Below are 26,576 nucleotides of genomic sequence, written 5' to 3' on the forward strand. Positions count from 1 at the left end.
CAGGAGCAAGACAGAGGGAGATTGGTGGGGATGTGCCACATATTTTAAACAACCAGATGTCATGAGAACTCACTCACTATCACAAAGACAGCACCAAGCCATGCAGGATCCATGCCCATGACCCAAACGCTCCCAGCAGGTCCCACCTCCAGCACTGGGGATTACAATTCAATATGAGATTTGGTTGGGAGAAAATATTCAAATTTTATCAGCCACTTCAGAAGAAATCCATTTTGAAGAACTGACTATGTCCCCTCCCCCTAGGCTTGAGATGGGCTGGGCTATCCTCTGCCAGTTTCAGGCCCCAGCTTGGGTTTGGGTTGAGGACAATGGGTAGAAAGACAGGAGAAGTGGAGGGAGACAGGTGGATCTGAGTAATTGAGTTAAAAGTGATTATGGATATTTGGTCACTGGAAAACAAAAAGAGACAGAGGATCAGACAGGGGAGACAACTAATGATGCAAGGTACTCGGTTTGGGAGAATCGTGTGGGATTGGAAGATTGAGAGGAAAATGTTGGGAGAGGGAGATGGATAGAAAGAATTCCAAAGGCAGCTACAGGGTATGGGGGAGACCAAGAGTGAGTGGAATAGGGATTTAGAAATAAAAGCCTTACTGTGGGTTATGAATTGCATTCTCTTTGATGTTCTTTGAGAGACTCCAACAAAAAATTGAAATGATCTAAATTTTGTTTGAGTGTTCAGAGGTGTGATTGTGTAAGCCTGTTTCTTTATGTGACTCCTTGCAGAGACTGGGCCCCGTGATGAGCCCTCTCATGTCTGGGGTCATGCTATTGTTCACATGGTGCCCTGTGTGCATAGCATCTGGAGTCAGAAGACCTGACACTTGAAGTTGGATGCAAGACGTTGCAAAAGTTACTTAGCTTCTTTAAGCCTCAGTTTCTTTAACTGTAAAATGGACCCACTAAGAGATTTCTAATAGGGCTGTCCTCAAAGCAAACTGAGATAATTAGATGTGAAGATGCAAGGTTAGGCTTATCACACTGTAAGCAATGAATTATTAATAGATCTTTATTTCTTTGTTTTTTTCATTCATCCCCTTATATGATTTGGCTCTGTGTCCCTACCCAAATCTCACCTTGAATTGTAATCACCATAATCCCCATGTGTTAAGGGCAGGACCAGGTGGAGGTAATTGAATCATGGAGGTAGTTTCCCCCAGGCTGTTCTCATGATGAGTGAGTCTCACGAGATCTGATGGTTTTATAAGCATCTGGCATTTCCCCTGCTTGCACTTCTTCCTGCAGCCTTGTGAAGAAGATGTCTTACTTCCTCTTTGCCTTTCAGCATGATTGTGAGTTTCCTGAGGCCTCCCCAGCCTTGCTGAACTGTGAGTCAATTAAACCTCTTTCCTTTATAAATTACCCAGTCTCGGGCATGTCTTTATTAGCAGTGTGAGAACAAATTAATATATCCCTTCAGGTTACGTCTTCCAACCCCAGCTCTTGCGTTTGCTCTTTGTAGAAAGGACCGTATCCTCTGAGTCCACCCAGGATGGCATACATTTCTGGAGCTCCAGGAGGCCATCTGGGGTGAGTCTACCCTGTAACCCCAGTGGGCTCTTTCACATGCTGCCCCAAGAGGGACGGCCTGTCATGACCCAGGCACAGATGTGTGTGCCCTGACACCCAGCCTGTTCCCCTGAAGGCTTCTGTGTGCTCTGTGCTAAGCCTTGGCTGAGTTTCTTGACCCTGGCTGTGAGTCTCATGAGGGAGGCATGAGGGTTTGGCCTGTTTGCTCAACCCCTAGAAAGAGGACACGTACAAGTGGGCTTTCACTGAACGTCCCTGAGCAGAATCAGAATCATACATTCATAATCACATTTAATTCCTCAACAACAAAGGAGACACATTTGTCTAAGGGCTAAGTACTAAAAAATGCATGGAGCAGGGAAAAATCATCAACAAAAACTTAACTGAACGCCCATGACTAATGATTTATTCAAGGTGTTCTAGTTTGATTATAGCTGGCTGTGTTTGAAAACAACCAGCTTGTGTGGGAGGCAGAGTAGGGGGCAGCTGTAGGTCAGCCTGGGCCTGGCCCGTGGCCTGAGGCCCCCAGCTACAAGCCAGGCAACTTGGGCAGCTCCCGCTGTGTGTATAAGGAACTGAGGTGTTGTGTGCAAAATGACTGGCACCAAGCGAGTGCTCAGTAAACGTCACTTACTGTTACCATTTTTGTTGTAGTCAGGAGTATTAATGCCATTTGCTCCTCCTGAAAATAAACTCTTAATTTGTTATACTCCAAAATGACAGATAAATATTTTATTTGTTTGATACTGAGTGTTCTGCATCTGACATCCTAATGAACGCTGAACATATTTCCATTCACTAATGGTGTTAAAAGAACCACAGGCTTGGTTTTGCAAAAAGATGTATCTTTGCAACCAACAGACTTACCCATTACTGCAGAGATGAGAGGACTTTCTGCTGTTGGAATGTATGCATTAACCAAAAATACAGAAGCGGGTGTGCCCTTGAATATTAGCATTGGAACAACAGGTGGTCATGGACATAAAGTCTTATCCACAGCTAGGGGCAAAGGGAATGCTACGAACACTTCATTGAACATAGGATCCCACAAGCATGCACATTGTCACATGGAAGCTATTTGCAGAGGGCAAAGTGGGGATGAGGATACAGTGACTTGGACCAGAGACCCCACCATCGATGGGAAGGCCTGAGACTGTGAGGTAGATATAAATGCCTTCTCCTTCTGGCCGTTTTAAGATAAGCTACCTGAAAAGCACAAATATCGACTGAGCTCTATCCAGTAATTATGACAAGTACAAACCAAAACACAACAAGCAAAAAGAAAGTGATCAGAAGTGTGGTGGTTGGTGGGTGTTTGGCTTCTCTACCTGTTCATCCCAAAGCCCACTGCTGGGAATTGCTGCTGCCTCTTTGATCCTGGTCAAAGAATAAGGGCCAGGCCTGATGCTCAGAAGAAGCCAAGGTGGCCCCTCTTACACAAAGGCGAAGAGCATGGGTGCGAGCCCTCCTGTGCAAGGTGCTTTGCAAAGCACGACTTTGCATATCTATTCTAGTTTTATCTTTGCAATAACCTGTGGGATGGAAAACACCGTCACCCATTTCACAGATGTAAAAAATGAGGACCAGCAGGGGTAAGATGCTGTCAATCACACAGTGTCAAAGTTTCAGCCTCTGGGAGTGCTTGTTCCTCTTTGTGTTAGTCTCAAATCTGATTTCCCAAACTTTGACCCACAGTCCAGGCTTCCTACTTGCTCAGCACATGCCTGACCTATCCTGGGGGACAGACCTTTGGGTGGTCAAAGATGGCACTCACTTCCCTGCAGCAGTTTCCTTCCATCATTGCCACATCCTTCAAGCATCCTTCATGCACGTTTCCCACAGCCTGGCTCTGAGTCTCTCCAAAATTTTGTTTTAAACCTACCTCCAGCTGATTGATATCACTCTACAAAATTTAGTATTTAGGACCTCATGCCACACCACGACCTGGTTTTAGAACACCTGAATTAAGTTTACAATGATCACCTGTATTAACTCTGTCGCTAGGGTTCTCTTATTGCAAGCTAAGTTCGTGCCCGCCTTATCAGTAGCCGATAATAGCATAAACTTAAACGGAGATCCTGGTGCATTCACTGGGTCACGGAGCGCTGTTGGGTACCTCGTATGCACCAGGTCTTAGTCTCTAGGATATAACAGTGAGCAGCAAAAAATTCAGACGCAGAGCAGTAGGGAGGGCAGAAAGGAATGAAACAATTAAACTAGTGCGTGTCAGGTTGCCACTGTGTGTGTGCTGTGAAGGGAGGGATGTGGTTCTCTCGTCGGGTAAACAGGCAGGACTGGCGTGGTTTGAATGGGGTTAGAAGACACTCCCCTAATGAAGTGGCATTTAATCTGATAGGTAACAAATGAGAATAAAGTGGGTGAAGTGGTCAGGCGGGGTGACTCACACCTGTAATCCTAGCACTTTGGGAGGCTGGGATGGGTGGAAAGCTTGAACCCAGGAGTTTGAGACCAGCCTGGGAAACATGGTGAAATCCTTTCTCTACGAAAAAGATGTAAAACCAGCTGAGTGTGGTGATGCGTGCCTGTAGTCCCAGCTACTCAGGCGGCTGAGGTGGGAGGATCACTTGAGCCCAGGAGGTTAGGGCTGCAGTGAGCTGTAATCGTGCCACTGCACTCCAGCCTGGTTGACAGGAAAGAGACGCGGCCTCAAAAAAACAAAACAAAACAAAACAAAAAAACCTGGGAAGAGGCAGAGGGTGGAGAGTAGTAGGAGAGAGTGTTCCAGGAAGCAGCTATAGCATGTGCAAAGGTCCTGAGACAGGGAGGAACTTCATGGTGAAGGAAAGAAACGGAGAATGGCTGATATTTAGAGAATGAGTATGTTCTGGGTCAGGGTTAGAGAAGCTGGTCCCAGGGCAGCCATGCAGGAGCTTGTCAGACATGGCGGGGGTTTGGGCCTTTATCCTGAGAGTAATAAGTCATTGAAGAATTTCAGGCAGAGGAATGAAATGATGAGGCTGCAGCTTGAAAAGCTCCCTTTGCCTGCTTGGTGTAGAGGGGAACCTCACAGGACAAGAAAGCTAGTAGGAAGGCTACTGAAGCAGGGGAGGGGAGAAATGATGGAGTCTGTGAGGGAGGTGTGAGGGTTGACTGATGGAAGTTCCGGGGCATGAGCTCCTCATGATGGAGTCCACAGGCTGGCCCCAGCAGTTAGCTTGCAAGCTGGAGTACGGACTTTGGACCAGGTGCTCTCTTGGGTGGAAACAAGATCCACCAGAAATGGTCCTACTGGTTCACCACCTTTCTCCACTTGGAAATCAGCTAGTAAGGTAGGATTCCCCCCTTTGACAAGCACGGGCCACCTTCATCAGTGTTAAAAAGGTAACACTGGGACCTAAACTTGCGTTCTTTCAAATGGGAAGTTTGAGGGGAGGCTTCGTGTCAAATGAAACAGTATTTGTTGTAAATGGTGCATGCGCTGAATATGGCAAAAGGAATTTTTTGATGTTGGCTATTTCTTTGAACTTTGAAGAGCCCTACTTTTTGTCCCGAGCACACCTTAGATCAAAGCCCGCTGCACCCAGGCCTTTTGTGTGCTCCTTTTGCACAGGTGAGATGAAAGTTGCTGGGAATGGGGATGTCATTCCATGAGCCAGATGAGAAATGAGGGGATGAGCATCTGTGGGAGGGTCCACAGCACAGTCCCCAGGAAGACAGCAGCTGTCCCCTTCTCTCTCCAGTGACCAGCGGTTCACCAGGGGAGAATTTGGGCTCAAAGGCTTCCTGTTTGGGGTGGGACACAGAATCCCAGGCCAACCTTTCAAGGGCATAACATTGTCAATTTCTTAACCTTATTTGTCACACTCATATGGATGCCATAATTAGTTATTTAATTATGATGTGTAAAACCAGAAGTTAACGAGGATAAAATGATGAAATTTAATCATTTTGCCACCCCAAGTTAATGAGCTTTCATCCTGGACTCAGATATTGGGGTTGAAAGTCAGATTCTTGTAAAACGACTCTCTGTGAGCTGACTTCAAAATGCGGGGAGTGTCTATGACATGGTTCCTGTGTCCCTTGTGAGGGCTGGAGGGAGGCAGAATTAGAATGACAACATGACCACAGGCAAAGAGGGGGAGGTGGCTAGTGGTCCCTCTGTTCCTGGCGCTGCTCCAAGGGCATGACTCCCAGGACCGGCAGTGAGCAGTTAATTCTGTAATGGACACCATCATCCCGGTGAGGAATAAGAGGCTGAGATGTGGCCAGGTGCGGTGGCTCATGCCTGTAACCCCAGCACTTTGGGACGCCGAGGCTGGCGGATCACGAGGTCAGGAGATCGAGACCATCCTGGCTAACATGGTGAAACCCCATCTCTACTAAAAAAAAACCATACAAAAAATTAGCCAGGCGTGGTGGCGGGTGCCTGTAGTCCCAGCTACTCAGGAGGCTGAGGCAGGCGAATGGTGTGAATCCCGGAGGCGGAGCTTGCAGTGAACCGAGATCACGCCACTGCACTCCAGCCTGGGCCACAGAGTGAGAAAAAAAAAAAGAGGCTGAAATGCCAAATAGCTTGTCAAAAATCACGTGGCTGGAAAGCAGAGGAGGCAGGTGTGCGGTCTGGTTCTGCATCCCAGCTTTCAGAAGCTCTGTTGAGCTTGCATGGAGTAAAAAGGTGCTCTGGGACACCTGCTCTCAGGAAGCCAAAGGCAAAACTGCGCAGACACACTCCTTCAACCGGCGCACACGGCAAAACTCAGGCCACTTTGGCTGCTTTTACTTGTTCTCTATAAAATGTTTGTACTTGACAACGGCGTTCCCTGACCTTTTTGGCACCAGGGATTGGTTTCTTGGAAGACAATGCTTTCTCCGTGGACCAGGGCAGGGGGATGGTTTGGAGTGATTCAAGGGCATTACATTTATTGTGCACTTTATTTCTATTATTACGTTGTAATATATCAAGAAATCTACACAGCTCACCGTAATGTAGAATCAGTGGGAGCCCTGAGCTTGTTGTCCTGCAACTAGACAGTCTTAGCTGGGGGCGACTGGAGACGGTGAGAGATTGTCAGGCGTTAGATTCTCATAGGGAGTGTGCAACCTCGATCCCTCGCATGTATAGTTCACACTCGAGTTTGGGCTCCTGTGAGAATCTAGTACTGCTGTTGATCTGACAGGAGGTGGAGCTCAGGCGGGAATGTGAGCCATGGGGAGTGGCTGTAAACACAGATGAAGCATGGCCCGCTTACCTTTCGCTCACCTCCTGCTACGCAGCCCAGTACCCGCCTGTGGCCCTGGGGTTGAGGGCCCCTGCTTTATAAAGAACCTTACACTTCACTGTAAACACAATTTGAAATTCTCATTCTTTTAAGATGCTTAGTTCTCATACTTTAAGATATGTAAGTTTGACAAGTGATCAACTTCTGAAAAAGCAGCATTTAGGTGTTTGGAAATAAATGGCATGACTGCGAGGTGTTTAGCCGATGCTGTTTCTTAGTGATGCCTGTGGAAATAGCTATGTTAGATTGTAACTGTTTGCTGTGTCCGCTGTAACAAATTACAACAAACATGGTGGCTTCATGCCACAGAAACTCACTCTCCCACAGTTCTGGGAGCCAGAAGTCCCAAGTTAAGGTGTCGGTGGGGCCATGCTCACTCCTGAGGCTCTGGGGGAGGGATTTTCCTCACCTTTCCTAGCTCCTGGTGGCTCCTGGAGATCCTTGGCTGTAGTCACCCCCTCCCATCTCTGCCTCTGCCTTCACGTTACCGCTTCCTCTGTGTGTTGATGTCCTCTCCTCTCTGATCTTGTAAAGGACATTTGTCATTGGATGTAGGGGCCACCCAGGTCATCCACGATGATGACATCGTCAGACCCTTAACTTCATCTGCAGCGACCCTCTCCCACATAAGGTCACATTCACAGGTGCTGGGATGTGAACAGACCTTTTCTTGGCTGGGGGAGGGGGCAGCCTTCAACCCACTGCTGAGATCATTTGTTCAAAGCACTTAGAACAATGGCATCCATAAGAGCTCAAGGAAAATTGGTGGTTGCTGTTAATATAACAGTAATGATTATTATTTCCTAGGGCAGGGTTTGGGAAGCCTCTAGGCCTTTTGGTTAAAACTGAACTGATGAGCACAGACAGTCAGTGCAACAGGCAGGGGAAAGGCCTGGGAGCCCAGAGGCCCCTGCTCCCACTAGTAAGGCTGCCTGTCCGAGGGGAGGCCCAGAGGCTCCAGCCTCGTCCCCCATCAGCACAGCGAGAACACTGGTTTCTTGCTGGGGATTGCAGTGTCTGCCTTTAGTTTTCCTTGGAGCAGATGTTGTGAGAGTTCAGTGTTTTCCCGGCTGAGAAGCCCGGGGCTCTGACCCTGCCAACATGCTCCTGAGATTCCTAAACACAGCACTGATTGGAACCTGACCTCTTCACAGTGCAGAGGATCCTTGGGGGCTCCTGCTCTTTAGTAAGAACACAGCTCGCCTCTCATCTTCCACCTGGAGCTCCTCACCAGCAAGCCCTGGTGGAGCCACTCTGAGGATGGACCAGAGCCTCATTCTGTGATGCTATCATTTCTGTATCCGTGGAGTCACTGCACTGGCCACACGCGTACTTGGCTGCCAGGGGACCAGGAGTGCACGGTGTGGGCTCCTGACTTGTGTTTCTTAAATCTGCTCATTCGCCCCTTGCCTAGTGCTTCTCACGCTTTCAAGGAACATACACCCTTTCAAGGGTCTTGTGTGTGCCAGGCACCCTGAACAGGCCCAGCCCTACACTTAATGAGCTATTCACGAGTCAGAGGACAGGATGGTGAAGTGACAGGCAGTCACACTGCTTGCAAGGGGGTGACATTTGGGGGCAGGAGGCTGCAGGGTCCATGAAGGAACTCCACTGTGCATTGTGGGGTCAGAGGAAGCCAAGGGCTGAAGGATGCGTATCACCTGGAGAGAGGAAGAGGTTTCCATTGGCAAGTGGGACTGGATTCCTCTTTGTTGTGGGAGCTGCCTGGGTGTTGTAAGATACTGAGTTTAGGCAAAGCCCTGGAGGCAGCAGATAGCAGGTGTGTCTGTAACTATGGGACCCCAAGGAGGCTGGCACCCAGTGGGTAGCCCGGGGAGCATAAGAGGAGGCTGTAGGAGCAGACAAGCAGGCAGGATCCTGGAGGCCCCGTAGGCACTGAGGAGAGTGGGCTACTTCAGGCGCAGGAGAAAGACGTGTTTGGAGCAGGAAAGCCACATACTCCGAGGGGCCTTTTACAACGGCCCACCTGCTGTGCCGGGACGTTATCACTCCACGCCGGGCCCAGATGAACACCAGTGAAAAACATTCCAAGATCTGCTCCTGCGTGGTTTCTCCTTGTCAGTCACAAAAGAGCCAGCCCTGCAGCTCTCTCCGCTGGCCCATGGCACAGACTCCAGCGTGGCTGCCACACTCGCCGTGGATGGGCCCTGCAGCTTCTGAATCATCACTTCCTGAGCTCACTCACACCTTGCATCAGAGCACCGGGCCGCCCGGCACCGTCCACACTGTGCAGTCGTGCGTGTGCTTCCCAAGAGTCGGTTATATTTGTTCCCAAACCTGTTTACTCCAGTCATACTTGCTAGTGTAGTTACACCCTGCATTAAATGTTACATAGAACAATGACATCAGAGTGCAAATAAGAAGGCTGTTTTTTCTATAAATAAAGGTTGAATTTCTGGAAAGATTCAAACTAGGTAAGGTACTAAAACTTTCTTCAATTATATTTTTTTCTGTGAAACAGCAATAAAGCACTGAGGGAAAAATAAGTCAAAATTCCAGCTGATGGCTATACCTGCTGCTGCTTCAAATTCTCTTCACGTTCTCTCGCCAGCCTAAACAAACTGGAGTTGGCTTCATGGGTGTGGCTCATGCGAGGCCCAGAGCAGAGGGCAAAAGGTTTATATATATATACATTTTTTTTTCCTCAAAGGTTGGTAAATGTACAACTGGAGGCATGTTTAACTGTTTTGTTTTAATATTTAAGATGCATCATCTTTAGCAGTGCCCTCTGTTGTGTTGGGTAAGAGGGTGTGGGCTGAGAATGTTTGTGGTTGGAAGAAGAGGGCACCCCTAAGAGCTCAGGGTGGCTCCGAGCTCCATCCATGTCTTGGTCTGTAAACTGGAACACCAGTGACGGTCTCCACCTATGAGACAGCCGTGTGGAAAGGTCTCCACCATGCCTGGTACATGCTCAGCACCACAGCATACATATAATTATATATATAATTATAAATATAATTATATATAAATATAATTATATAAATATAATTATATATATAATTATATATATATAATATATATATATAATTATATAATAATATAAATATAATTATATATATAATTATATAAATATAATTATATATAATTATATATTATGCATGTGTATTATATATAAAATATACATATATAAAATTATATATAATATATACATATATAAAAGTATGTATAATATAGGTATATAAGTATTACATACATATTTTTATATATATACAATTTTTTCTTTATTCCTTAGAGGATATGTCCACAGATGACTTACCTTTCGGTCAATTTTAAAAAATAATCCTGAAACAATGGGAACTCACTTCCTGAGGGAGAAAAGGGAGAGTAGACAGAACAAGTCACACGCGGTGATTGGCAAGCCCATGAGGCGTCTGTAAGGTCTCCAGGGTGACTGACAATTGGCCTGTTGAAATTAAACAACCATATCCTGCCACCTGGGCACTCATGCATCGAGGTATGGGTATATTTTGCATGCAAGGCCTGCCCTACCAAGTGTCTAGTAAGAAGGCATTATCTTTTAAAAGGTAAAATACAACTCAGGTAGATTAACTTTTTTGAGCTCCTTCTGTCATATTATATATATATATATATATGTTTTATATATACACACACACACACACACGTACATACAGCATTGAAATGAATGAGGGATTTGCAGAAGCACATAAATGGGCACATTTTCCTAGTGTGTCATTGAGATTTAATGCAGAGGAGTGGGCCCCCGTGGAGGGATGCAGGTGAAAAGTGCTGGTTTCCCCTCTTTGGGTGACCTTTTCTTGCCTTTTTGAGAGCAACTGAGTTTGGAAAAGGAGCTGCGGAGTCTCCAAAGTGGCCGGACCTCCCCTCTGAGTATGAAGGGGATGCTGCTGACAGCAGTGACAGGCTGTTGACCATTACTCTGCATCTGGTGTGGAGGGTAGGGTGCAAAAGACCAACTGTTGCTGAGTGGAGTGGACACTCGGTGCAATCAGAGCTCTCCGAGACTCTGTTTGCAGCCAACTCTCAAAGCCAGCTGGGAAAGCCTGTGCAGAATGATTATTAAAGTGATTGTTTGTCTAAAGGGAAATGTGATTTCAGTGACCGCATTTGGGGTTTGGGTAATATTGACAACATTTTATATGTAATTGTGATGATATTTTTTCATCATCAGTGGCTGTGCCACTTAGCTAGGGTGTCCCTGCCTTCTCCCTGACTGCACCCGTCTCTCACTTTGAAATTCACATCTCGGAGCAAGACCACCCACTACTCCACTTGTTATCCACAGATGCCCTGATCCCTCCCCTTATATGTGAAGGGGATTGCAGCCACCTCCCTGCACTTTCTTCATATAACTCCTGCTATATTCTTGGTGATTTCTGCGTCTTTTTGAATGATCTTTTCAATATCCCAAGTTCTCAGTTTTGTGACCTCCTCTCCTCCAAAGATATTGTATTTTTCCCTATCTCAGTCACTTAGTCCCATGGGTCATATTCTAGACTATGGATTCTCAACCTTGTGGAGCTTTAGAGAATTCCACTCTGCATGCTGTGCCCCAGATCTATTAGAGCACAGTCTATTGGGATACGAGCTGGGCATCAGCATTTTAAAACTACCCAGTTTGCTTCATTGGGTAGCTAAGGTCACGAATCACTGCTCCTCACTTGCACCCCCATTGGAGCTGGATGTCCAGTGTCCCTCTCTCCAAAGTACCCCTATTCCTTTTCCAGCTCCCCCAACTCCAATTCATAAATTTCATCATGACCTACATTCTTCTCACCCTTTTCAGCTCTCAGGCCCCTTCGCATCCTCACTGCCTTCCTCATCTAGTTTAGAGTCCATCATGCAATACTAGGATCAGTCCCATGAAGACACTCGGCTGTTTCTCATCTCTCTTAAAGCCATTAATATGGCAAGGTCTAAGCAGATGAAATCCAACCTCCCACTTACTTCTTCCTGTACCCAGGCAGGTGAATATGTATACACACACACATACACAAACACACACCACTCAATGTTCTGTATTTATTTTAAATGCAAAACCACAGATGAGTCATGAGTCTTTGGTTCTGCCCATCAAGCCGATATTGTTCCCTGAGTCTGCCCATTATCCACTGTCTGAGATGACGACTCCACACCTCTTCCCCTTCTTGAGCCATTTACCCTTCCTCTACTGCATCTGTTTCTAGCTCTTGACCTTGTTTCTTATTTCACTAAGAAACAAACACTCATAATTGCCACATATCCCATCAACACATCCACCCATCACACTCCTCTGAGCCTCAAGACTCTGCCTCCCTGTCCCCAAGACCCCAGAGGTCAGATCTCCATGTGCACACTGGCATCTGTGCCTCCTGTCTTCTCCAGCACACCTCCCCAGGGATTTGTCTTCTGCGTGTCTCAGCATTGTGCTTCCTTCATCCCTTAAAATATGCAGAAACATCTCTTATCTCAACAAACGTGCACCAGAAAACCTCCCTTGGTTTCAATGCCCCTTTTCTCATCACCCAATTTCTCTACACCCCTTTACAATGAAACACATGGAAAGTAATCTCAGTATTCATCGCCTCCACTTCCTCTCCTCCCAGTCTCTATGGTCACACTTTTGTCCCCACCCTGTGAGATCTCCAGTGCCTTTTGCTTTGCAAAATCTAGTGATCCATTCTCAAAAGCACTGACCAGTTAATATTGCATTCCTCTTCTTGACTTTCTCAATCTGGCTTGGAGGCATGATTTTTCTCTTCTACAAGTTTTCCTTCTAAGTCTGTGGCTAGTCCTTCTAAGGTGTTACTTCATTTTGTTGACTCTCTCTCATCTCTCTGCCACTAAATGTTAGAATACCCTGGGGCTTGGTCTGTGGGTCTCCTCTCCATCTGCATGCGCTCTCTTGGTGATCTTCTAGTCTCCACATTTAAATGTTCTCTACGTCTCTGCTTGGATGTCTAGAGGTCATTTCAAAGCTGACGTGTCTAGAGTGGAACTCCCACCCCAAACTTCCCTAAAGTCTTTCCTATCTTAAAATGTTCTAGGAAATTTAAGCCCTGTCCTTTCATGTCTTCCAGCCAGAAATATGGGTCATCCTCAACTCATTCTTCTCTGACACCTCACACTGAATCCATCACAATGCCGCTCAGCTCAACCCTCAATATATGTCGAGAATCCAACCTGCATGACTTCCATCCTGCATGTGGCTTCTGCCCTGGCCTGGAAACTGGATTTCTTGTTCCTGCTCCTGCCCGGCTGCCACCTCATTGCCTATATAGTAGCCAGAGTGAACCTGTTAAAAGGTAGACAGGGTTAGGTGCAGGGCTAGGTGTGGCTCATGCATGTAATCCTGGCACTTTGGGAGGCCAAGGCAGGTGGATCACTTGAGGCTAGGAATTTGAGACCAGCCTGGTTAACATGGTGAAACCCTGTCTCTACTAAAAATATAAAAATTAGCTGGACATGGTGGCACACACCTGTAATCCCAGCTACTTGGGAGGCTGGGGCAGGAGAATCGCTTGAACCCAGCAGGCAGAGGTTGCAGTGAGCCAAGATCGCACCACTGCACTCCAGCCTGGGCGACAGAGGGAGATTCCATCTCCAAAAAAAAAAAAAAAAAGTAGATGGGATCACATCACTCTGCTTCTAACCCTTCAGTGGCTCTTTTCTCACTCAGCTGGACACATGAAAATATAAGTGAAGGACCTTGTAAGCCACACGAAAGGGCAGGCTCTTGAGGCTGGAGAACTACAGAGCAAGGGGAGATAAAAGACAGTGAGAATAATAATGAAAGGAACAGGTCATGCGGCCAGTAAGCAGGTGCTGAAGGTTCCAACCTCATCCCTCTGATATCGGAGCATGTGCTTTTTTCAGTTCACTCTATTGCCAGCCAGGGAAAACTCCTTAGGGCAGGGTCACATTGCAGTGAGGCTTTGAATGTCACAAAAGTGGGTTGGTTGTAGGGGAGAGAGAGTAGCATGGCAGATGAAGAAAATCTCATTGAGTCCATTCTACCCTAGGAAAAACCGACACGTTAAAAATACAGAGTGGCTGGAATAGCCAAAGGCTAGGAATGACCTCTGGTTATTGCTATTTTGTGCCAGGACCTCTGCACTCAGCCCCTGAATGGGGTGAAGGTGAGGGACCGAGACTCTCAATGCAGACATATTGTTGCTCTTAAAGAGCTTACTGTTTGGAAAACTTACCGAAAACATCCAAGAAGGTTCTGAACTGGTAGGTGTCAGCCTTGCAACAAACAGTTTGGTTCAAGGCAAGTCTGGTACAAGAGGACTCATTGACACCAGAGGCTGAGGTGGGAGGATGGCAGGAGTCCAGGAGTTCAAGACTAGCCTTGGCAACAAAGTGAGACCCAGTCACTACAAAAATAAAAAATAAAAAAATTAGCTGGGCGTGATGGCATGCTTCTGTAGTTCCAGCTTCTGGAGAGGCTGAGGCAGGGGAAGTGCTTGAGCTGGGAGGTCAAGGCTGCAGTGAATGAGCTATGATCATATCACTGCACTCCAGCCTAAATGACAGAGCAAGACCCTGTCTCAAAAAGATAAAATAATTTGGAGACAATATCTGGCTTTCTTCATACTTAGCCCAAGGTAACTCAAGTGTTACGTTTAAGGCCATCTCGGATTTCCTTTGCATCTATTTTTTTTTTTTTTCTATCTCCCTACTTCTGGATTCCTTTGAATCTAGCATTAAGCCAGGAGTCTAGATTATTGATTATTGGTTATCTCATTCATTCCTACATCTTAATCGGGAGCCTCGTATGTGCAAGGCAGCTAGCCGTTGGAGTTTGGGAGCCAGACAAGCTCCTGATTTTTACTGAATTCCTCCACACTGAGAGTCCCAATGCCAAGTCTCTGGAATAATCCTGATTCAGTCATCCAAAATCTGTCTTCACAAGAGTTTCTGCAAAGCTTCCTTCTGCAGCTTCCTCACATCTCAGCTGTATGTTGTCTATGTGAGGGGCACAGGAGATTTGTGACAGGCATCAAAAGTATCAGAGATGCTCAGTCAGAGCCTTAGAAATGCATAGACAGTTCCTGATGTGTAGATAGCATTGATATTTTCACTGCTCCATGTTTACTGCAACAAATATGAACAACAGTTAAATCCATTTTCGTGGGATAATTGCCTGTAACTTGATGTCCTTGTAAGACACATTCTGCAGCTTCAGTCATGTGGATTACACAGCACTATTTAAAACCTTCCCATTACCAGAGAAAGTGGAGGGAAGGAGGATAGAGCCAATCCATGGCCCAGTCCATTCCTAGATTGTCCAGCCTTTTGTGTCTGTTATTAAGCCCTTCAAAAGTACACTGCTTCCCTGGAGAGAAAATATATTGACATAGTTCCCAATCACTCCACCAGAGCAGCAGTGGCCTCAAGATAAACTTCCCAGCACCAGCAAAGAGCGGATTACACATGCCACAACGAAGTCCAATTATATTGAAAACTAACAGCCAAATTTCTCTGCCCCTGCAGTTTCTAGAGTGTGAAGAGACAAGGAACAAACGGGAGAAAAATTGTTGTAGCGCCTTAATGATGAGTGTGTGAGAAGCAGCCAGTTCCCTGTTCCTGCCGTTCATCTTCTGTGTGTCAGTCCCCAGTGAGGATTGGCAAGATCTGGCAATTCTCCAGGTCCCTCCTCGTGCCCTCTTTCTCTTGTTCAAAGCACCGTGAGCCTCTCTTGCTTGGTTCCAGTTGCCTTGGAATGTGTTTTGGAAGAAATGGCCTGGATAGTGGCCAGGCTTCCTCATATTCTTTCTTTTCAGTAATTAACTTTGTATTGAGTTCTCCCACCAAAATGAACAACCAGGCCTTCCTTCCAGATAGAAACTGCCGCAAGAAACAAATGAGAGTTGAAATAAATAACATCGTGTTGTTTGACAAATGTATTTGCAGTAGCATCAGAGACTGCCACCCAAGGAGTTCTAATTACAAATGTGACCTGGTAGAGCCAATACCAAGGTTGCTACACAAAATAAATAGGCTAAGCAGGGCCTGGGGTTGGTTATTGCCATAGATTTTTCCTGGAAATGTTAATCAAAGCAAACCAGAGGGAGAGGAGAGCCAGGGTTATTCTGATAGTGCTAAAAAAAATTAAGTTCCTAGCTGGGTGCGGTGGCTCACGTCTGTAATCCCAGCACTCTGGGAGACTGAGGTGGGTGGATCACAAGGTCAAGAGATTGAGACCATTTTGGCCAACATGGTGAAACCCCATCTCTGCTAAAAATACAAAGACTAGCTGGCGTGGTGGCGGGCGCCTGTAGTTCCAGCTACTCAAGAGGCTGAGGCAGGAGAATTGCTTGAACCCGGGAGGCTGAGGTTGCGGTGAGCAGAGGTTGCGCCACTGTACTCCAGCCTGCCGACAGAGTGAGACTCCATCTCAAAAATCAAGTTCCCGTTAGCCCTTTGCAATAACCCTTTGCAATCTAGTCATCGTTCTTTCTCTCTTCTCCCTCGCTCTTTCTTTATGGAAACTATGCCTACCTGTGTATTTACTTTGTGAAATATGATTTCACACTTTAGCTTATAAAAGAGGTTTTTGCCAGTGCGATGGCTCAAGCCTGTATCCCAGCAATTTGGGAGGCTGAGGCCAGTAGATAACTTGAGTCCAAGAGTTTGAGATCAGCCTGGGCAGCATGGTAAAACCCTGTCTTTTCTAAAAATACAAAAATTAGCTGGGTGTGGTGGCGGGCACCTGTAGTCCCAGATACTCAGGAGGCTGAAGCAGGAGAATCACTTGAACCTGAGAGGCGGAGGTTGCAGTGAGCTGAGATCACACCACTGCACTCCAGCCTGGGCGACAGAGTGAGACTCTGTTCTCAAAATAAATAAAAGGGGTTTTAAATTTTTTTGTGGGGGGTGGGGAGGATTGGTAAAGGCTAGGAAATTCATTTAAAAAGAAGACCCAATATTTGTCATGGCATCTTCAACTTCCACCCTCAGGAACGGAGGGAGATGTGCACTTGGCCTTTTCTAGTTGGACAGGTGTGCAGGTGAGAACAGGGCTCCTGGGGGTTTTAATCGACCAGGGTTTGCCTGGTGGACACTGCTAAGAACGTGAAAAGATGCAGGATAGGGATCTCCTGTAGGCGGTAAAGGGATGGGTCACGTGTAAGTCATCACATGCTCCTAAGCCCTGAGCAAATCACCCAGGATCCAGTGGAGATGACATTGCCATGACAATTCTGTCCTTCCTTCTGCCTTCCAAGCACCAGGTAGAAGGGCAGGGCGACTGTCAGAGTTCACTCATGACACAGAGCCCCTCTGCTGGGTCAAGCAGGAAGGGATTCAGGACCGGGAAATCAGATGCTTACAGGTCATTGTTAAAAATTCTGAGGAGGGGCTCTGGCTGTCTGTGGATTCTCTCAAGTACTGTGTAGCAAGCCTGCCAGGACAGCACTGACTGCCACAGCCAGGATGACTCAGAAGGCTGGAGATCAGGAGTTCACCACTGGGCATCACTGCCTGTTGGCACACCTGCTTTTCACCTGCGATCCCAGGAGAGGAAGTGGCTGTCTCTGAGGCCTCAGGCTCGGTGGCCTCTCTACCCTCACCCTGGTGCATGCAGGTCAGAATGTAGCTGAGCAGCAACCTAGGGTCCTGCCCTGCTGCCAGCAGGAACAGGAAAACAACCAAAGCAGGAGGTGACCCTACCTACCCCTCCACCTCCAGCTTGGGCCCAATTTGCATCCTGAGCCCCTGCATGGGGGCCTGCCAGGGGACACTTCACATGCACAGGTGATGTAGGTGGAGGGGAAGGACATCTGATTCTGGGGCTGGGTCCTCTTCTCTTTCTCCCCCGCCCCACCCCCACCCACACAGATGAAACACCCGGTCTCACATGTCTCATGCTGCCCCACACGTGTCGCCAACATCAGCCTTTGTCCAGCCTCAGCCATTTTCCTCCCCGAGGGTTTGGCCACATCCACCGGCACTGCATTTCTTCCCTACGACTTTGCCGTGTCTAAGTATTGTCTCTATTATGATCTAGTTTTTGTCTCCTTAGTTGACTTTTTAAGCTGGAATAGTTATTTCAAAAGGAACCAGTTACACAGATGGAAAGCCAGTGTCATTTGTATTAATAGGAGATAACAGGAATGATTAATACAATAAAAAGGGAAGGCATCTTTGTGAAATGTTAATTATCAAAGGCTCTGAGTCCAAGGACTGTGCTCTTTATTGAAAAGATAAATGAGTAACGTGAGGTGTTAAAGACACATTATTCTGAAACTGAGACTTTCTTCATCAGATGATACAAAATACAATTACAGTTGAGCCTTGAACAACAGGGGGCTTGACCTGCATGGGTCCCCTCCATGCCAGTGGCCTTCTACCTCCGCCACCCCGGAGACAGCAAGACCACCTCCGCTTTCTCCTCAGTCTACTCAACGCAAAGACCATGAGGATGAAGGCCCTATGACAATCCGCTTCCACCGCATGAGTAGCAAACCTGCTTTCTTTTATTTTCTTAACATTTTATTTTTTCTAGCTTGCTTTATTGCAAGAACACAGTATACATATAACATACAAAATATGTTTTAATCAACTGTTTGTTATTGGTATGACTTCCAGTTAAGGGTAGGCTATTAGTAGTTAAACTTTTGGGGAGTCGACAGTTATTTGTGGATTTTCACTTGTGCAGGGAGTAGTGGGGCAGGGGGTCCCCTAACCCCCCACGGTGTTCAAGAGTCAAGTGTGTGAAAGGATAATACACATTGTTGTGCCTGCCAGCTGAGACGATACGGGACAACAGTAGTCATCAGCTCACACTTTCTCATTTCTCATTTAATTTTTCAAACTATCCTGGAATACGTATTATTCCCAGTTTAAGACGGGGAAGTTGAGATGCAAGAAGAGATTGCATAGGGTTCCAGACTGAGGAAGTGGGGGTGCTGAACCTGCACCCAGCTTCTTGACCTGAGTTCTGGGGGCTCCATATGAATCAGAAGAGGGCAACTGTGTGTCAAAGCCCTCAGCTCCCAGCATTAGACTCATGCTTAGGGACATGCAGCTTTCACCGCTCTTTGATCAAGAGAGGCTTTCTTCTGTAATGTTTCCCCTATTCTGCGATCTCAAGGCAGTTAACCTCAAGGGACATGGTGATGGCTCTTTTCAATCTCTGGGTTGGTTCTCTAACACTAAAGACCACATGGCCGGGTGCAGTGGCTCATGCCTGTAATCCCAGCACTTTGGGAGGCCGAGGTGGGCAGATTACCTGAGGTCAGGAGTTCGAGACCAGCCTGACCAACATGGAGAAACCCGTCTCTATTAAAAATACAAAATTGCCCAGGCATGGTGGTGCATGCCTGTAATTCCAGCTACTTGGGAGGCTGAGGCAGGAGAATTGCTTGAACCCGGGAGTCAGAGGTTGCAGTGAGCCGAGATAGCACCATTGCAATCCAGCCTGGGCAACAAGAGTGAAACTCCGTCTCAAAAGAAAAAACCAAAAAAAACTGGAAAGCATGGATGAGTGGCGCCTACGCTGCAGAGATCTGTTGGATTTTTCTGGGAAGGACTTTGCCTTCATAAACATTTTCCTTTCTCAAGTGTCGGGGACAGGGAATCAAAGTGGCATATGCTGACCTTTCTCCACAAAACGGAGCTTCCCGGTCCCGGGGCCATCTGTCTCCATTGATGCACGGCAGCTAGAAGGATGAGGACTCAGACCTGGGAAGTCTCTCAGAATAGCTCTCTGGCAGGCCTGTGGCTCCTTTTTAATTGCTCAGTGGTAAAAATTACAGAGAATAGAATGTCTGCCCTGGCAGTTGGATGATTTTCTTACCAGTTACCTGAGGATGTGACCTGGTGCGCTCTGCAGAAAGAGAGGAGAGCTGTAAGTCTGTCACCTGTGAACATCTGGCAGAGGTTATTATGCATGCAAATTTTATGCGTGAAATTCAAAGATGGAGGCAGACACCACCCCCCCAACTTTTATGACCTGTGGATGAGTTATGAGTGAGTTATGTATCTGACTAACGTAGGGGCAGACCCTGGAGCGTCTGTCTGTGTACTTCCAGCTAGCTGTGTCTCTGGTTCTGAGCAGGAGGATTGATACCCCTCCAGGCTCTGTTCTACATCTTTCCCTTCCTACCACCTTCCCTCCCTCCTTTCTTCTTTCATTCACCAAATGTTGAAAATGCAGCCACAATGCACCAGGTGCTGTGCGGTACACCAGAGATACAATTACTCACAAGAGAGACCTGGTTTTTGCTTCCAGCTGGCAACGGAGCATGCTAGTTGAGGATGTAGACCTGGAGTCCAGGGGTCTCAGTCCCAATTCTGCATCCACGACTTCTTCCTACCCGTGCAAACCTAGGGAAGTTACCTGGCTCCATTCTACCCCATCTAGAAGTAGGAGAATTATGCTCACCTTCTAGGCTGTGTTTGTGAGGATATACACTTAAGGGAAGCAGGCATAATTCCAAGGAGACTAGGAGCATGCGTGTTGGAGCCTTTTTCCTCCCTAATATTGGGGTCGTGTGGGAGGAGAAGATGGAAATGGGACCCACCCACTTTGTCTAAGCCTCAAGTGGAGAACTGAACGATGGAGGGCAAAATGTATAAATGGATGCAGCAAAGGGGCCTGGGGCCATTTATCTGAGAAGTTTCTGCAAACAATGAAAGTGAGACCGAAGTCAAATGGGTCCCTCCATGATCCTTTGTGGTCAGTCTGTTTAGCTCAGTTCTCTGCCTGTGACAGAGCATAGGGGAGCAGGATCCATCATCCACAGGAAGAAGGAGACAAGGACCCGACCGTGCCCCAGCTGACCTTTAGGCGGGAGCCTAGCCCCCACGTCAGCTAGAGAGAGAGAGCTGCCCAGAGATGCTGCCGCAGTTATCCAGGCAGGTGAGGCAGCAGGTGGGGGGAGAGATTTGACTGGCGAGGACCAAAGCTCAGGGGCCACAAACACACAACACCTGTACCTGGGAGAATGAGACAGAGCTTGGTCCCACCACCAGCCAGTGAGGCTTTTGACTTGCCCTCTGCCCTGTCTTCTTTCAGGTCCAATGTCATCTTCTCAGTGAGGGCATTTCTGGGCACCCTATTTACCATCGCACACCCTGCGCCCACTCTGTTCTCTGCTTTCCCCTTTAGCTGTGGTCACACCAAATGTATTATGCATTTTAATTCTTTATGTTGTCCACTGGAGTTCTACCTATGAGGATCCAGGCAGCAGTTCTCATCATCTTGCCTCATAGTACCAGGTACAGGGTAAGCCCCTGACAAATCATTCTTGAATAAATGGATGGATGGGTGAATGAAGAGTGGGTGTCCTGATCAAGTTTGCTCACAGATTAGGCTTACAACCTCTTTAGACAGGGGCATCTGTCACTCTGATGGCCCTGAAAATATCTCATAATCTGTTTTTCCAATTTTCCCTATAATGTATTTTCTTAAAGTAAACTTCAGTCAGAGTAAATTTCCTATAGAATTAAATTTGAAAAATCCATAGTACTTTGTACCAGGTCAGAATTAACTTTCTTAAAGCTGACCTCAGAGCTGTCCCTTTTCACACCTTTTTTTTTCAGGGAACCATGAGTAAAAGTATAAAGACATTTTAAAAATGTCCCTTAAGGAAAAGAGATGCTAAAGTCTTCTCTAGTCTACATTAGACAGAAGAAATTGAGCCAGGGCCTTGGGTTGGAAATTCTTATCTGTATATATATTTACTCCTTTACTTAATCATTCTCTCAGTCAACACGTATTTTGCACTCCCTAGGTGCTAGGTGTGATATGAGCTACAGGCAGTGATGAATAAGCTGTGTTCTTGGACCAAATGCTTTGAAGGTCAAGGAGGACAATGGCGGGGGGAGGGGACATTGGCTGTAGACAACAGGGAGTTGCAGGTGGTCTTCTGGTGGGCCTCCGTGTGAGTCCACTGAGAGTCGAGGCAAAGATGTAAAGATTGATGAAGGTATAAACAGAAAGAATTGAGGGAGCAAGGGGAGGATACATTTTTGAGAAGTTTGGAGATGAAGAAGAGAAGTCAAGGGTTGTATTGGGAGGGAAGAGCAGGGTTGAAGTTTGGGAATTGAAGTTGATTATGAATATGTTGTAAGTGTGTGGGGTGTAGCCAGTGGAGGGAACAGCTGATGATGCGGGAAGCCACTAACCCACTAAATCCCTTCCCGCATCGCAGGCCCTGCTGAAAGGGTTGACAATGAAGACCCTCAGGCCACCGCAACTCATGGAGAAGCCCTGAGCATCTGGCCGGCTTGTAAGAGAAGGAACGTGCTGGTATCAGGGCTGGATGGGATCTCATTTTCTTCCTATCAAGGTGCCCTTATCCCTTGTATCATAGAGAAGTTTGTAGCCACGGGCCTGCCAGCCAATGGAGACAGCCTCTACACTTGTGCCCTGAAAAATTCAAAGCAAAATAAATCATTTGGCAAATATATGTGGGTACCTGAAACAAGCCAAAAGACTTCCTCCCACATGATCAGAGTTCAGGATGTGCAAGCCACATTAATGAAAACGAGAAGGAAGGGGCAGACATCCAGTTTTCCTTTTGACTCATGTATTTGTCTTCCAGAGTGAATAGCTACCGCCATCTTCCCACTACGGGGTGCACACGCATTTTTACCTGCCATGCAAAGCCATTAAAGCTGTCTTCTCCTTGAGTCTCCGTCAGCTATAGGCGCTATTACTCTATTAAATGATTGCTAGTTTGGTGGGTGTTTATTAATGGCTCATTGTAACTTTAATTTGCATTTCTCTGATGACCTGTGAGTTTGAGGTTTATTGTTTTCTTCATAAGCTTCTCGGCCTTTTGGATATACAGTACTCTTGTGAGTTACATATTCACAATCCTTTTGTTCATTTTCTACTCGGTCGTTTCTTTTTCTCGTCATTTTAATAAGAGGTCTGTGTACATAACAGCTATTAACCCATTGCCTATTATCTGTGTTGCAGATTTTTAAATAAATCTTTATTGACATTGTTTACAAAGGGTTTTGCTATACAAAAGCTCTCAGTTTTTATGTAGTCAGATACGACTCTTTTTTCTCTCTTTTCTACACATCTAAGATTTCAGTATTGATTAAGGATGTTTTCCCTGCCACTAGATTTTACGTGCAATTTCGTAGGTTTCTTCTAAGAAAGCATTTCCCCCAACACACATATCCAGTCGAGCTTTGTATTTCCTGTAGCTTTAATTAAACTCGAAATGGGCAAAATATAAACAGATAGAAACTTGTTGTTTTAATGTTATTTGCTAACCCATATCAATACTCAATGAGAATTGTTGGAAAATAAGTGTTTTGATGGAACTTTTGGCCAGAATTAGTTTGACATAGTTTCAACAGTGGAAATTTGTTTTCTAACCTTCTGGTACCAATTCTCTCTTCACTGGGCAACAGAACCCCTAATTTTCTTGAGAAAACTAACACCTCTTCACCACTGAAGGCTGTCTGGATCAAACCAATGGATCCTCCCCACCTGTCCAGAGCTGGCTAGAAGGCAAGCCAGGCCCATTAGCCTTGCTCTCTGGAGCTGAGTGGAATCACAAGGGAAGGAAAAAGTGGCCAGGATTCATTCATTTTAGAAGAAGTTGTCTATTGAGATAATTAAAAGAATCCTACTGCTCTGACCTTCAGAGCTGTCTCAATTCTCAAACTTGATATCATTTTGTGAGCTCACAGATCCCTGCCCCTTGAGTTCTATTTTTGCTCACACTGGTCTGAATCTGTTCTGGTCACTGGCAACCCAAGTGCCCTAACTGCTATCCTGCTTTCAGATATAACTTTAGTCCCATGCCTTGTTTGTATGTCAAAAGTCAATCTTGTTTGTATGTCACAACATACAAACCTTGTTTATATGTGACAACATCACTTTATTTCACCCTCCCACACCATAAAGACATATGTAGCAATTATTATCCCCACATGAGGAAAACGATGTTCACAGGGTTTGTGAGCTCATCTCTGGAAGGGAAGGGACCTCCGATGTCCCACTGGTGGCTGTGTCCATAGCACCCAGCACAGTGCTCAAAAGCATACAAAAATGACCCCTTTTAAGTTCACTCGGATGCCAAGTAGAAGAACTGGATTTTACCCAGATCTCTAGACCATAAACACTAACAATCTTCCATCAAGACAGATTGAGAGACATGATCTTCCATCACGCATGCCTCTAATAAGCAGATCTGTGTTTTCCACCAGTACCTGTCCACCAGGTACCGAACAGGACAGCAGCTGTGGATACAGCAAGAATAAGAAAGGAAAAACTCTACTCTCACTGCCAGCAGGGGAGATATACATAGAACAATAGCAAATTAAGAGATAGAACAATAGCAGGAAACCTCATGAACGACTAAGAAAAATAAATGGAGAGTTCATTGAGGTGGGCAAGTATTTTAGGTTGTGTGGTCAAGAAAGGTTTTTCTGAGCGGTTGACACTTCATTTGAGCTCTGAGTGGGCAGAGGGAAGAGAAAAAGCATTGAAGTTGGAATAAACTGAAAGGGCAGGTGGTGGGGGAGCCTTTCTGCACCTTTATCTATGTTAGAGAATCTTGATATTTAGATGGTCTACGATAGAATTATTTCATTGGAGGCCGGGAGCGGTAGCTTATGCCTGTAATCCCAGCACTCTGGGAGGCCGAGGCAGGCAGATCACCTGAGGTCGGGAGTTTGAGACCAGCCTGACCAACATGGAGAAACCCTGTCTCTACTAAAAATACAAAATTAGCCAGGTATGGTGGTGCGTGCCTGTAATCCCAGCTACTCAGGAGGCTGAGGCAGGAGAATCACTTGAACCCAGGAGTCAGAGGTTGCTGTGAGCCAAGATCGTGCCATTGCACTCCAGCCTGGGCAACAAGAGTGAAACTCTATCTCAAAAGAAATTATTTCGTTGGAAAGACTAAGGTTGGCTTATAATTCAAAAATTAAGGTTGTCTTTAGTTCATTTTCAGCTGACAAATACTGAGGCAGGACTGGTCATAGTTTTGTTGGAAGCTGAAAGAGCCATTTATTTTCCCCTTCTCCCTCCATCATTCCTTCTTTTCATTCACTGTCTGTCTATGCATCCATCCGTCTGTCCATCCATCCATCCATCCGTCCGTCCTGCCATGCATGCATCATCCATCCATCCTCACATCCATCCTCCCATCCATTCTTCCTGCCCTTCTGCCATGCATGCATCATCCATCCATCCATCCATCCATCCATCCATCCATCCATCCATCCATCCATTTATCAGTCTTTGTTCATTTGTCATTCATCTATGCATCCATTTGTACATGATTCTTTTGTTTATTTAACCATTAATAGGATTTAAGCTTTGGCCATAAGCAGTCCCTAGCAACTGAAGGAGAGAGGTGTTTAGATTGTTGGTATAATGCAGAGGAGATAGATGTAAACTGGAGGTTGGCTTGAGAAGGTAATGGGGATGGCTGGTAAAGAAGAGATTGTTAAATTTTTTCTCCAGTGGCCCCACCACCTCTTCTGAGGCCTGTTGATGAAAAGAGTTTCATCGTTCTCTTGCCTGCCTGGTCCAGACAACCATCAAGGCATCCAGGCCTTGGGAAAGTTTAAGAGAAAGGCCTCGGTCCTGTGCCTGGCCCAGGCCAAGCTCTGCCCTGAGTGATGATGAATACAGAGAACAGGATGGGGAGCAGCCCCTGCCTCAAGGGTGCTTTCATGGATAGGGCTTGACTTTATCCATATTGCCAGGCAGATGCATAGGGGACACAGATCTAAATAGGATGGAAACCCCCCATACTCCATTGGCTTGCGTATCCCTTGCCTTTTTGCCTCCAGTAGCATGTGTTTTGCAGCAGTATCTTGAGAACCACTGGCTAGAGCATACTCCATTCATACTTTCAGACCATTTTCTAGCAGATCCCACACTGGAAGTTTCTGTTGGTCTGTCAGTCACTCACAGGTTTGGGGATGCACTGATATTTAAAACAACATAAATATTCAATGGGCTTTGCCATTGCAACAGAGCTCATCTGCCCTGAACTTTGGAGAATGCAAGTGACTGTAGGCTTACAGCAGCCCTGGGCCAGGTCATCTGGTTCCTGATGCTCAGTCCTGGCAGCCTCTTAGATGGAACAGGGGCCAGGCACTGGCTAGAGAGCTCTTACCTAGAGTTATTGGTCTGTGTGTTGAGACACGGGGTATCTCCTGGTGACCTAAGTGGGATGAGGACATCAGCTGAGCAGCAGTGGTGCTGCTCTGCAGCTTCAGCTCACGTGTGTTCCCAGCCACAAAGTGCCGGAAGAAACCTGCCTGGAATGTGATCAAGTGTGTGCTCAGGAGTGGGGAGGTCACACGTGCTGCATTTTGATGCTGACTTTTTATATTCAAAGCAATTTGCCCAGGTGAGCTCAGTCCAAGTATTGCGTTACCTAATGGTTTATGGATAAAATGCCTGGATGGACAACTTAGTTGTCTCAAATTCAGCAAAGTTGTTGTAATCTAAGTGATGGGGGTGGGGTGTGTTCAGCAGGTCTGAAATCCTGAAATATGGGATTACAGTGATTCTCATAGGGAGATTTCGGGCACTTTTCTGTCATCCATGACTTGCCCTTCTGCCACTGCAGGGTCTAGTTATCTTAATCTCCTCTCGGGTCTGAGTTCTACATTCACTTGTTTCCTCATTTATTCATTAACAATATTGATTTCTTAGCCAAGGATGGTGGTGCACACCTGTACTTCCAGCTACTCAGGGGGCTGAGGTGGAAGGATTGAAAATCCATCCATCCATCCTCCCATCCATCCTGCTATCCATCCATCCATCCTCCAATAATCCATCCTCCCATCCCTCCCTCCCTCCCTTCC

The 26,576-nt window shown here is 46.4% G+C and overlaps 1 long non-coding RNA gene across 1 annotated transcript in view; it reads left to right on the forward strand.

The window, feature by feature from the left end:
• Positions 1-1,250: 1,250 nt before the first annotated feature.
• The window catches only part of LOC135965380 (uncharacterized), a 30,709-nt gene continuing 5,383 nt past the window's right edge, over positions 1,251-26,576 (forward strand). Inside the window, exons 1-2 of the long non-coding RNA XR_010578257.1 lie at positions 1,251-1,349; positions 1,442-1,551. This is a non-coding gene — a long non-coding RNA (uncharacterized lncRNA). The remainder of the gene's footprint in view (positions 1,350-1,441; positions 1,552-26,576) is intronic.

The sequence above is a fragment of the Macaca fascicularis genome, chromosome 10, assembly GCF_037993035.2.
Source record: "Macaca fascicularis isolate 582-1 chromosome 10, T2T-MFA8v1.1".
Lineage (NCBI taxonomy): Eukaryota > Metazoa > Chordata > Mammalia > Primates > Cercopithecidae > Macaca > Macaca fascicularis.